The 13,030-nt window shown below is 43.8% G+C and overlaps 1 protein-coding gene across 4 annotated transcripts in view; it reads right to left on the reverse strand.

Moving 5' to 3' along the window:
* The window catches only part of adcy7 (adenylate cyclase 7), a 55,984-nt gene extending 43,135 nt beyond the window's left edge, over positions 1 to 12,849 (reverse strand). For 3 of the 4 annotated variants that reach the window (XM_035629537.2, XM_047331469.1, XM_035629534.2), the window contains exon 1: positions 12,704 to 12,849. The gene's annotated coding sequence lies outside the window, so the exon portion shown is untranslated. Of the gene's footprint in view, positions 1 to 1,937; positions 2,062 to 12,703 lie in introns of those variants that run through there. The other variant, XM_035629535.2, reaches the window with a different exon arrangement.
* Positions 12,850 to 13,030: the final 181 nt, after the last annotated feature.

Raw genomic sequence — 13,030 nt, forward strand, 5'->3', positions numbered from 1 at the left:
GGTTTTGTTACTAGGGATGACCCTGTGAAGTATTCTGGTCCCAATCCAAGTGTCGATCACAACTCTGATCCAATAGTACACACCTCTAAATGTTGATAAAATATGTATCTCACATTCTGACATGAGCCCACTTAATCTGACGCGTTATTTTTCACAATCTAACTTGATTCAAATACTAAAGGTCCAGGTTCAAAAAAAGATCAAGGTGGTCAACTTTTTATTATTGATATGATATGAAAGTTTATCTAAAGTCAATATGACACCTAGAATAATGTGACGTGATCTGCAGGACCCAGAGAAACACAATGCACGACTGTACCGGGGTGTTAAAGACTGGCGCTTTTTGAGTACTAGGGCCAAGATGCAGAAAGCACAAGAGGGGAAATTTAATTTAGCTCTGTGATCAAGTTACTCACAGGATTAACATTAATTAGCGCCATTTGATATGACCTGCCATCGGAGAAGTTTGACATTTGAACCAGCAAAAGCTCCGGTTAGCGCCAGCTAGAAATGAAAGCATCTACCTGAACGTTTTGTACACTGCCCTTTGTCTACCATCAGAGCAGATCAAATCTTGTTATTTTGCCAACCTTAGAGTCAGAACTCAAAATCACTCACTGGTTGTTTTGGATTATTTGATAATGGAGATCTACGGAACAGAGGAATGACACGTACCAGGCTCCGGATACACATACACTCGATACTTCACATGGTAGTTGTTGGGAAGACAAAATCAAAATCTCACGAGATCTCTCCTATGATCATATCAAATCCATTTAATACCTTATTTGATGTTCTTACAGCTGCGATTAGAATTGTTCGACGAGCTTCTCGTCATAGATCACGGACGGTCTACATGCTGTTTGCTTCACTTGAAACAGCTCTAAGAAGAAGTGTTTTGTGTCGTCCGTGGAGATTCTCAGTTATCCAGGTCAAAGACCACGGGGGTGTTGAAACAGGAGCAAGTGGACTTGGTTTGAGTTTCTTGAGGACGATCTATGTCAAAATAGAGAAACCATCCCAAACCATCCAACAATACTGTCCTTTCATCTCCTCCCAGGAGACTTAAAAACCGTTCAAACTTATCCGCTTGTGACGACAACAACTGTGCGGCCAAAGGGGACTCTAGCGACCGTCGAACAATTTCAACGAGTCTGGAGCACCAATAAGCATTGCCCACCCTCCACGGAGGTTAAACACCTCGCTTCTCACCACAACTCAGTTAGAACCGAAGAGGCCTCTTGGACGAGAGGTGAAACGTCTTCGAGAAACTACAACCAGGTCCAGCAGCTCCTGATTCAACACCCTCGTGGAGCGTTCAGTATCCTGCAAGGTCGGCTCGGAAGACACTGGAATCTCGTCATTTCCTAAAAACCATCAAAAGCAGGGTTTCATGGTCCTCACTGAGCACCTTGTATTGACAAAAAGGAAACATCTCTCTCGCTCTCTCTCACACACACACACACACACACACACTTTCTTGCATCACACAGGCGTCATCTGAAAGAGGAACAGAGCAAGCCTTTTGTTCAACACACTGTCAGCTGTTAGCAATCATCGCTTTGAACCAAATCAAATTTGCTACACAGTGTATAGTGGCTAATTGTAATTATAGTCTGCTGCCAGACGTTCTGGATCACATTGTCACCTTAAAAAAAAACTTAGGATGTAGACTTCAGCATGTCTCAGCAACCCCCGCGAACGTGCCGTCGACCGCAGGCTTTCTGGTGTGTGTGTTTGACTGTCAGTCTATAGCAGACCACACCACCTTTTTTTTTCTTGGCCCTGACGTTTTAGATCATTGTACATAAGCCTGCTTTGACTGCAGAAAGACAAAGACACTCATTTTTCTGCAAATCCCACATTTTTATCCCTCCCACTCTTTTTGTACCCTTCACCTTGCTACTTTCCTCCATCTGTGTTTCGCTCTTCGTTACCTCAAATCTCAATTGCTCTCTCTGCAGAGCTCGAACATCCACACAGGCACTCCGACAGCTCTTCTGAGTGAAGGCCAACCGCACCCTGTGACATGCAGTCGACCGCACACCATCTCACTTCCTTGGCAACAGTGACTCATTTCCCTGACGACAGTGCATGGACAGCTTCACAAAAAGGGAACCTGCAGCCAGTGCACAATTAGACAACAGATGGAAGCTCTTGTGAAAACAACCACTGATCTAAGGTGTGACAGGACAAACTGTGACCTACAGCGTATAACAGAACTCTTTATTTGTTTTCTTGCCAAAGCCAAAGAATTGTTGTTTAGAAAAAAAAAAGACACATTAAACTATGATGAAACTGAAAGGTTTATATTTAAGACATTTTTTGTATGTCTGCTTGTATTTTTGCTGATAGATTTGATTCTCCTGGACATGGATGATACCAGTCTCGCACAAATCTGCCATTCTTCACAAATGATTCTTTCCTGTGCCGAATGGGGGTTTTAATGCTCCATACCTTCTGCTTTAAAATACTCCGGAGGAGTTTTATTGGATTCTTGTTAAGGACGTACTTGGACGTATGTTGGAAAATCCTTCTCCTGCCAAAAAACTTTCACAGTGCCATCGATAAATGTCCTCCTCCCCTACACCTCTTGCACTCACACAGTCCCACACGAGCCGTCCTCCACCTCCGTGTTTCCTGGTCGGCACCATGCTAGCTCAGGTCATTCCTCACCACGTGGAGCCACGCGGCGTTAGGCACAGCTCACTGCCTGAGTAAGCTAACAGGTTATTTTTTAACCTTAATCATGCTGTTGGCCTCAGCGGACTTTTTGCTGCAGTGGTCACGGGTGTCCTCACCTTTTTTTTTTTTTTACATTGAGGTTGTATTTTTAGGCCTGTATTTTCAATGCAGTCTGTTTAACTGGTTTGTATTAAATTATACATAAGATCAATTACCATACGCTTTATTTAAACATAATACCATTATTATGAGACAAAACAGTTCGGATTTATTTTAACGTGTTATGGATATTTTACAGGAGCGTACTCAGTTTTGCTGTATACTGTTGTTAGGATAGATAAGCACAGATGTATGTAGGACGCAAACATTTATTCATTCTAATATATGAAGCTTTGCGTTAGTTCATGCAGGACATGGTAGTCATACGCCCCGACCGCAATCGGCGGGCAGCCCGCTGATTGAACAATTGCCATGAGCCACAAACCAATCACAGCCATCCTCACCCAAGCCAGTTCATTTAAATATGACTCTCTCCGCACTTATCTCTGCACACCTATGCTATCACACACTGCGGCTGCTGGCAAAGCTTACCTCCTCCACCCCAGCCTCCACCTTTCTACTTTAGTCCTAACATGTCTCCCAAAAAATAAATAATATATACAGAAACTACATCTAACAAGTCAACTATAGCAATTGCTAAGTGGGTGGCAACCCACTGTAGACCAGTGAACATCGTTGAAGAAGTTAAAGAAGAATTTCTTTACTTTGTTAATATGGGCTTTAAAACTGCCTTGAAATGCAAAATAACAGAATTTTATTCATTGGGACTAACTACTTAGTCGCGATTAAGAAAATGTATCGTTTGACTACCCAAATATATATCATCATATCGCACAGCCCTTTAGTTAAGGCTGACACTAATCATTGTTTTCATTATTGATTAATCTGCATATTTTTATATCAATAATTTGTCCGGTCTATAAAATGTCATCCAACGGTCAAAAACCCAATGATGTTCAGTTTTGATCGATACATGGCGAAGAAAAAGCAGCAAGTCCGGCCATTTGAGAACCTGGAGCCACGGAATATCTGCGATAGTTTTTCACTTGGATTGAAAATTGACCGAAACTAAAAACTGATAAACAATGAACAGTTAATTCCGCAACAATCATGCACAAATCTTCTCAGCTCTACATACGATTATGTGATATCTCGTCTAGTGCATATAGCGCAGTTTGAAGTGCAGCTCAGCCACCAGCCAGCCTCTGTCCACTTGCATCTCTCTCTTGTGTATTATTGTCTCCACTCTATTCATTTGATAGGTCATCTCCCATTTCTTCTTCTCAAACAGAGCCAACCCAGGCTAATCACTCATTAACCAGCCGAGCACAATGAATGGCTTGTTGAACCAGCAAGCCTCCCTGTGGCATACTTCACGTTGCTGAAAGAGAGAATGCACATACGCGCACAACACAAATAAAAACCATCAACCAAGAGCCGCGGACCTCTACGTGCTGATAATCACATGCCTCACACTGATTAAGCTCAACTTTAGAAGCTTTAAAGTGAATTAAGATATAAAAGATAGGCCTGCCACGACAATTACGTTATCGACTTATTGTACGATAAATGAATATTAATTCAGTAATTTTATTGACCTCAATAACAGCCGTGTGTTACCATGCATGTTTGTTGAAATAAGAATGAATGTCGACAACAGTCCAGCAAAGTCTCGCTGCTTCTGTCCTCTCATCTGTTCTCGTCGCATAATAAATCAATTACTGGTTTGGTCTATAAATGTCAGAAAATATGGATTTCTTAGTATTTTCCTAAAGGCACCGTGTCTTCGAATTGCTTGTTTTGTCTGAGGCCTCAATGCAAGTCTAAACTTTGGATAACATTTCTCTTGGCAGCAACACAAATTGTGTAAAACTTGCCTACGCAACAAGCCAGCTCACATAATTCAGTTTCAAAAAATGGTCTTAAAATGATGATAGTATTGTTTTTCACAGTTATATATTTAGTTATCATGACAGGCCAAATAGAAGACAATTGATCTAGATCCGGATTTGTTAGACTAAAACAAGTTGATATTAGCGATATCATCTCAAATATTTAGCCTGACCAAAAATCCATCAGGAAAAACCTTGAAAATAATAAAGATTATTCGCAGCCGAGAGACGTTTACCTAATGCACGCTTTCCTCTTTTCATTCGGTATATCCTCCGTTACTGATGTCTTTCAAAGGTAAGCTGTGTTTTCAGCTCTAAAGTGAGTGGTGCAAACTCTGCTTCTCAATGGCACTTCTCCAGATGGGGTGCTCTCATAAGCATTACATAAAGTCCTTGAACCACAGAAAGCACCCAAAAAAAAAACCTACTGAAATTGAAATGAGGGGGGGGGGGGGGCAAGACACCCACACATCAACACCATTTACACAGGAAAAGAGCATCCGCAGGAGGCAAGCGTCGGCTCACACTGGCCGTAGGGCATTCCAACATCCGACATGGCATTCGATCGAGAAGCTACACACTCAAGGTTATTTCATAAAACATTTTTACCGTCATTATCTGACGTCAGTGCATTATGGGCATTGCCCAAGCTATAGGATTCTGGATTCGTTTTGGTTATAAATAAATGATTCACTCTGAGTGTGTGCCGACTTTCAAATACACATTATCACCAGACTGCTGAAGCCAGATTGTAATTAGTATTTTCACAAAAAGGGACTGTGGGCGGAGAAGGTGCCCAGGAAATGGAGCAATTTAAAAGACAACAGGGGTGAAGAGGCATTTCTCTAATGGCCCTCCAAAACATCCCATCTTGGCGGCACTGATCTTCTCCAAACAGCAAAAGTGAAAGAGGCCACGGCCCTTTCACGGCCCCTGAAGAGCTTTTTCCAGAGCAACACATATAAGTGGTCTTGAACAAACGTGACTTGAAAATTTGAGAACTGCATTATATCAAAAGCACAAAAATACATGACTTTCATATACCATGCAGATACGCATATGTACAGAGACCTGCTCCGTCATGAGAATAATCAAACAAAAGCCACTTCACCATAGTAATGCACATTTCCAATTGTGTGTGTGTGTGTGTGTGTGCGCGCGTGTGGCCTATTGAAAGTGGGCCTACATAACGCAATGGTCGCAATATAAATATGTAGATAATCAAGCAGATCTCGTCGGCATCTTATTGTGCTGGATTTGTGAATCAAGGTGGCGTGTTTGTGGCGGCAGGCGTGTACATGTAGGGTTTACATAAAAACAGAGGGGGATCTTCTAATCCCCTGTAAAAGCAGTGTTTGCAGGAAGCCCTGGTGGACTATGAGTTAGGGTGAGACGACCATAAACAACTATGTCCCACTTTGTGTCAGGCAAAGGATATCTGCTGTCGTCTTGCCCTGTCTCTCTTTCCCCTCCGTTCCTATCATCTCTCCACTCTTTGCTACCAGACAATATAATTATGAAAATAAATAATGGCAGCGTTTCTGCCCGCCATGATGCACTAGCAGTCTGATAATGAAGTAGAGTCTGCAATGTTGGGAAGCTTGTTCAGGGTGTGTGGAGATACACAAACAAAATATACATCGGCACTAATAAGCTGCCTAAAGTAGACTGGGAGAAAGTCTGCAGGTCGCCACGTCACAGAGAGGAATGATGCACAGCTTTAATTGGAACCACAATGATTAACACCACAGTTTGACGGATGTGGACTAGTGTTTTTTTCAGTTGCCTTGACTTTTTTTTACCTTCAACTAAATGATCATTAAAAGGTGGTTTGATTACGGTTTATCCATAGCTGTTTTCAGACATGGACTAAGGAAAATGTCCCGAAAATTGGGTCCAAACACACACGTTGTTTACAGTCATCAACACGGCCACTACAACGAGTTCAGCAAATCACCTGAAAACTGTGAAGTAACGATGTTAGTGCGACCCGCATGCAAACAAAGTATAACGACGGGTTACCAACCACGGCTAATAGTTATTGTAGGTGCATTGGGAAACTGATGTTTCAGCCACTGGCCCTTGACTCTGACAGTAAGAGCCCTTCCAGAGAACAGAACGTGAGTCACAACTGATGCTGTAGTGTACTGCAGCTTCAAAATCCCCAAAATGGTATTCAGGACAAAGATAACTTAGATCCGTTTGTACATATTTGGTTATGACTCTTTATCAGTCAGCAAGTATTATCTATCTAGTTCATAGGTCTTCAGAACGGGACTGACCGAGAGATCTGCCTGGTGGAGTCTTACTCACAGATTCTACAGGACAGTAAAAAAAAACACTGGAGAGGAGTCTCCCACCGATTTGATGACGTCAGTGACTTGGGAGCACCTGGTCCCAGTGGCATCCTGCTTCTGTTCATTTATTTTTGCTACGGTGGGGAAGTTTCCTACAATTTCCCAACTCAATAAGGAGGAAATCCTGGGAGTGAGAAACGGGGAGAGACATCACCCAAGTAAAGGTCATCTCCTGCCAACACTCTACTCCTCACATGCTTAGACCAGTAGGCACTGGGATGGAGTTAGGTTCACTATAAATAGACCAAACGAGCTTAATCAGTCTAAAAACAATCCAGAGAGCTTTGGTGGTTCCATGGGCGAGCCAGAAAGTGGCCTGATTCACTGATGACCAATGTTTTTGCGCTCTCTCTCTCTTTCCACATTGACTTACATCCTCTCCATATTTAACACTGTGTCGCAATGTCAAAAATAAATTGTGAATACAGTGTGTCAGAAATCCATTTCGAGGAGATGTTTGAAGCTAAAAGTGGACCATTGTGTCAACTTAACCAAAAATGTCAACCGACTGGATCACAAAAATCACTTTGTACAGGTAACATGTTGGATGTCTCTCTTGATTTGCATGAAAAAGTAGCACGGGGAAAAGAAAAAGGAGCGTTTACAACGTTCATCTCAAAGGCTGTGGTGAAGAAGGATTAGTGCTTATCTCTGGCTCAAAGCGCCAGAGTCAGAGTTAATGAGTCCGATTAGTCCCCAGTGTGTGTTCAGGGATTAGCGCCATAGCGCGCTGTCCACTAAGAGGCCCCTTCTCATTTCAGGCCTGAGGTGGGGAGGGGGGGCAGAGAGCCTGCTCAAAAGTGGATGAGAGAAAGTGAGGATGAATGATGAGAGACAAAGAGAGAGAAGACGGGAGAGAGGGGTAGTACTGGGTGAAATCATCGGGGTTATGAGTGGCTAGAAGCATTTGGAAACATCATAGGGTCTAATGACAACAGAAATGCCTATTATGTGAGCAATCAGCCACTCACTAAGAGTGTGTGAGTGTGTGTGTGTGTGTGTGTGTGTGTGTGTGTTTAGAGAAGACCGATCCGGATGATATTTTTCAGAGATAGGAAGGAAGTCTCCAACAGTAGAAAGAGGTAGAGAGGTTTTTCCTGACACACACACACACACACACACACACACACACACACACACACACACACACACACACACACACACACACACACACACACACACACACACACACACACACACACACACACACACACACACACACACACACACACACACACACACACACAGAAGATGTTGTGTGATGCTTTATTATTATTGTAAAGCTTTTTAATGAATAATCCAAATAGGTAAGGGATGTTTTACATCTTGTGTGTGTTTGTGCGTCCGTGCGTGAGTGTCTCGGCCTGAGAGATGGTGAAAAGACAACCCTCGTTCTGCAGAAAACCTGAAAGAATTCACATTCACATTTCCTGTGGAAGCTCTCCATGTTTCCTGTCAAGGCCACTGTCACTGTTGAGCACAGGCGACACTGCGTCTGTACTAAATCCATGAGAATTAGTAGATTTGTGTTGCTGCGTTACAGTAAGATGCACATGTCTGACATCCATGATGAGTGTGGCCGGTCAGGAGTAGACAAAAACTAAATAAACACTTTGGTTCAAGACCAACTAGTTTTTCACTTTTGAAAAACAAAGCCCGGTCAGATAAACAGCTCCAACTAAGGATGCAGACCAATTTATAACGCTGACACACATTAAGCCACACGGAACCCTAAATTATATTGTTTTCATTTTGTCCTAAACGCATCACTGTTCTCGCTATTGTGGGAAAATAATAGTGTAGGAAGTTAAAATATGTAATCTGAAAATAAAAGATTCTCTATAATGAATCCTCAGTTTTTGGATAAATTCCGTCAGAGGGATCCCTGAACGTACAAAGTCTCACTTTGGAAACCGCTGCCTTCTGCTGCCTGCGTTGGCAGCTGAGGCTGCATGACGGAAGGAAAAGAAGAAACACAAAACAACTCGACCACTGGTTATTAAGAGACAACGACTCCGAACAGCACAGAGCTATTCATGGCCTTTATGTTTGTGTGAGCCTCTGTGTGCGTGTGCGTGCGTGCGTGCGTGCGTGCGTGTGCTGCACAGCCCTCAACAGACCGGTCCCTGTCCAGATCCATCAAAGTGTAAAATCTATCTATTAACATGTACAATCCCAACAAGCCGCCCAGCATGTCAGAATGAGATACATCACAGCATCACAATGGATAATTGCACACAGATGGCAAATGCCAATGTATGTGTCACAATTTAGATAACAGTTTTTCTATGGGGGGTGTGGGGGGCCTTGGCACTGCAGCGGTGCATTGATCCGCTGATCCATGACCGAGAATTTAACCCACTGCGGGGCCACTCTGTCGTGCCATATGCCCATTATACTCATACAAACCAGCTCCATGCCTCAACGTCGATGCCCTGTTTGCTCTCTCGCCTGATTTTTAACCCCATGCTGCGGGTTACACTGCTGATCTTTGGTACAGAAGCTTGGGGGGTTTCATTACTGGTCAGGACGTGCAGCTGAAATGCAATCCTGCCTATACCTCCAATACGACTCAAACCAGTTATTGTAGGTCATCAGCTAAAAAACAATAAATGGAGGAATGAATGTCATTATAGGACGGCTTTTATACTTTAAGCTAGCTAAATAATGAAAACGATGAATCCCCGACGTCATCACAGAAGACCCTCTACGGTTAACCCCATAAGCTAACCTCCATTTACAAGGGGCAGAATTGACAGAAGGATTAATGATGTAATCATCCGCATGACACACACCGCACACAAATGCCGTCAGCCCTATGCAGATGGTGATACTTCATGTGCGATCCACAGGAACAGAAACATGAGACCAAATGTGTGCGCACCAAGTGCCAGGAAAGCATTTACCATCTGATTCCAGGGTTTACACGTTTTATTTTTTTACGCACCTTTTCTTTGCAAACATAAAACAAGGAATTCCGTTTACAGTGCAAACAGCAATCACTGTAAAGCAAACAGCTTTTAATCAGCAGAACTACACTCACATGTATTTCTAGTGGAGAAACAAAGTGCCACAGAATGTTTTCAAGATAGATATTTGCAACGCATCCAGTGTTCAAACTACACGACGATGCCAAGAAATGTCCACCGTAGGAAAAGTAGGAGCCAAGGAACGGGTGAGGAGGGAAATTCTCACATTAACATATGATAATATTTACATCGTTGCCCGGCAGAATAGTTTTAATATTCATCACAGCGAAGGGTGATTATACATGCCTAAGACGACCAATCAAGTCAAAGGAAATATGGTCACAATCTCCCCTTCTGTTGCTCAGCTATGGCGCTGAATACGGGCCAGAAACATGTTTTGCGGAAACATTATGATGTCACATTGAAGTTGACCTTTGACCTTTTGGGTATAAAACATCAGCATTTTTATCCCATAAGACATTTGCTTTAGTGAATTAATTCTTTAGTAATGGCAAAAAAAAATATAACAAACATGGTCCATTGACCATCTTTGAAAATCCTTCCTGAGACACTGTCTTCACAACACGACGGACGGACACATGACCTGCCTGACAGACGTATGGACAACCAGCAACAGCTGCCACTGGCACGGAGGAATAATAAAAGCAACAGTTGTCATATAAGGTGGATTACTTGTTTGCATCTACACGCAGCCAATGTATGTCTGCTCCTAAAATGATAAGTTAAGTGGATTTCTGCATCCACAGTGGTCACATCAGCAAAAATGTTGCACACTACGGGTCGACAGTGACTTCAGGCACCCATGTTGTACATTGAGAAATGAGTCGGGTTGTCAAGTCCACAAAAACAAATCAATTCATTGACCTCTGACCAGCCGCTGAAATACACAGACAAGCATATTTCAACAAATTCTGGACTATTTCTTCATTAGTTCCTATGAAAGCTTACTGACAGCACCTCTGACATCTTTGGCAAAAAAATTCAACCACATTTCACATGCAGGGCTTGCGGTAGTAATATGAGATCTGGGCAAAGAAAACCAAAACAGTCAGCCAAAGTAAGAGGGTTATTGGGGTTTTTTTGAATGGGTGAACTAACCAGCCGAGTTGAAGGCCATTTTATTATAGTGAAATTGAAAACGACATCGCACGGCTCCACAGTAAAAAAGCAACAGCTCTGTGGCATTAGTTTTTCACCGATCAAATTAGCTGGAGGGAGCTTCAGCCTTTTGGGCGACACGTTCAAGGTCATCATTCTGTGCATGAATGGCGAAACGATGCATATTTCGAAAAACTTCCTTTAATCGAAGCCATCTGCGAAGCTAAGACGGGGCCAGCAATGTACCCGCTCGCATCGGAAGCAGTCGCTTCTTTTACAATCCTATGAGGCCCTTTTTGTTGTTTTTGTTCAAAACATCTGGTTTTATGTGGCACTTATTTAATTTTTTTTGAATAGAGACGAGTGACTGTGAAATGACAGGGTGCAGGCACTCGGGGCAGAGGAGCTGGTCCTGTTAGAACCCAGGAGCTTAAATGATCAAGGAGAGAGTCACGAAGAGAAAACTCATCAAGTCGTCATTTCTGCACTTCAGCAGAAAAGAAAACTCACTTCCCCTAAAAATATTTTGGGGATTTAGGCTTATTTGGAAGCAACACCTAGTCACTGACACAAGACAAAACAACATGACTGGTGTGTTGAAGCAAAACTATAAGAATTTAAGAGGGGGGGGGGAGAAAAATCTCAGACCAACACACAAGAAACTTATCATCATTACAGGTCATTTTCATATTCGTATTCTGCGAAGACAGGAAGACTTCTCTCCACACTCAGGAAGACAACACGAGCCGCTTGACAGACCGGCGTGGTGCCAAAAAAGGGATCGTCTGCCAAAAAACAGATTTCGTCTGCACCAAACTCTCATAACGGGCACACGACACAACTCTATGTCCATAGTGTTATCCGAGATATATGTCTTCATGACACTTAGAGCTTCATCAGGCTGCTCACAGGAAACACCATCCTGTCACCTGAATCAGGTGACTGATTAACATGATATAATGGTAAAGGGGTTATGTATGAAATAAAGAAATGATTGCCTTTTTATCCTTACGACTGCATTATTTTACCTGCTCTGTCCCAGATCATAACCCATGCAGATTTTCACCTGTTGAAATGCCTTTAGATGGGCCGTACAATCCATGAGAAAAACACACAGTATTTCATCTGCCAACAAGGACGGAAATCGGTTTTCTGGCGGACGATCACCCTTTTTTGGGGGGGCACCACACCAAAGAAGCAACAGAAGACACAATGGGTCGCATCGCGACTCAGGGCTGTCGGCGGCATCTTCAGAGCTCAGGCTCGGGGGAAGCCTCGACGCGCAGAGCCCGACGCCGGGCCCCCGGGTCCCCGGGCCCCCGGGTGTCCGGGTCCCCGGGCGGCGGCGCGAAAGAAAGAAAAGTCTCCACTAAATGGTTTTTAACTCTGAAAAAAATGTTTTTATAAAAAAAGGGCACACTTCTTGCACGAGCCTCGGCCCCTCGAAAAGTTTATCGGCTGTCAAGAAAAACCAATTGCCCCCTTTCTCCTTCGAACGGCGTGGCGCGTGCCGGAGGAGTTTCTATCCAGGGTTAGGAGGAACAAAACACGGCTGCAAGTGAACGAAACTTCGGTCGGTGTGTGTGTGTGTGTGTGTGTGTGTGTGTGTGGCACACGGTACCTGGCGGCTCTCAAGTCACGTCCCGTGGAACGAGTGTTCGGAGGTGGCCCGTCCGGAAGGTGGAGGTGTAGGAAGCCCGGGAGAGGGGGGGGGGCGGGGTGCGTGCTGCTGCTGCTGCTGCTGCTGCTCAGGTCCCCGCGCTCCTTCACCGCGGTGCGCGCGCGTCTGCTGCTGCGCAGCGCCGCGCGAAGACGCTCCACCTCCGTCCCTGGCGTGCGCACGCACGCACGCACGCGCCGATCACCATCGCAGCACCGCTTATGTAATGGCACTTTCCGTTTATCCAATTTCCACACAGTGTTTTTCTGCTGAAGCATTGACACGAGC

The sequence above is a fragment of the Scophthalmus maximus genome, chromosome 4, assembly GCF_022379125.1.
Source record: "Scophthalmus maximus strain ysfricsl-2021 chromosome 4, ASM2237912v1, whole genome shotgun sequence".
Lineage (NCBI taxonomy): Eukaryota > Metazoa > Chordata > Actinopteri > Pleuronectiformes > Scophthalmidae > Scophthalmus > Scophthalmus maximus.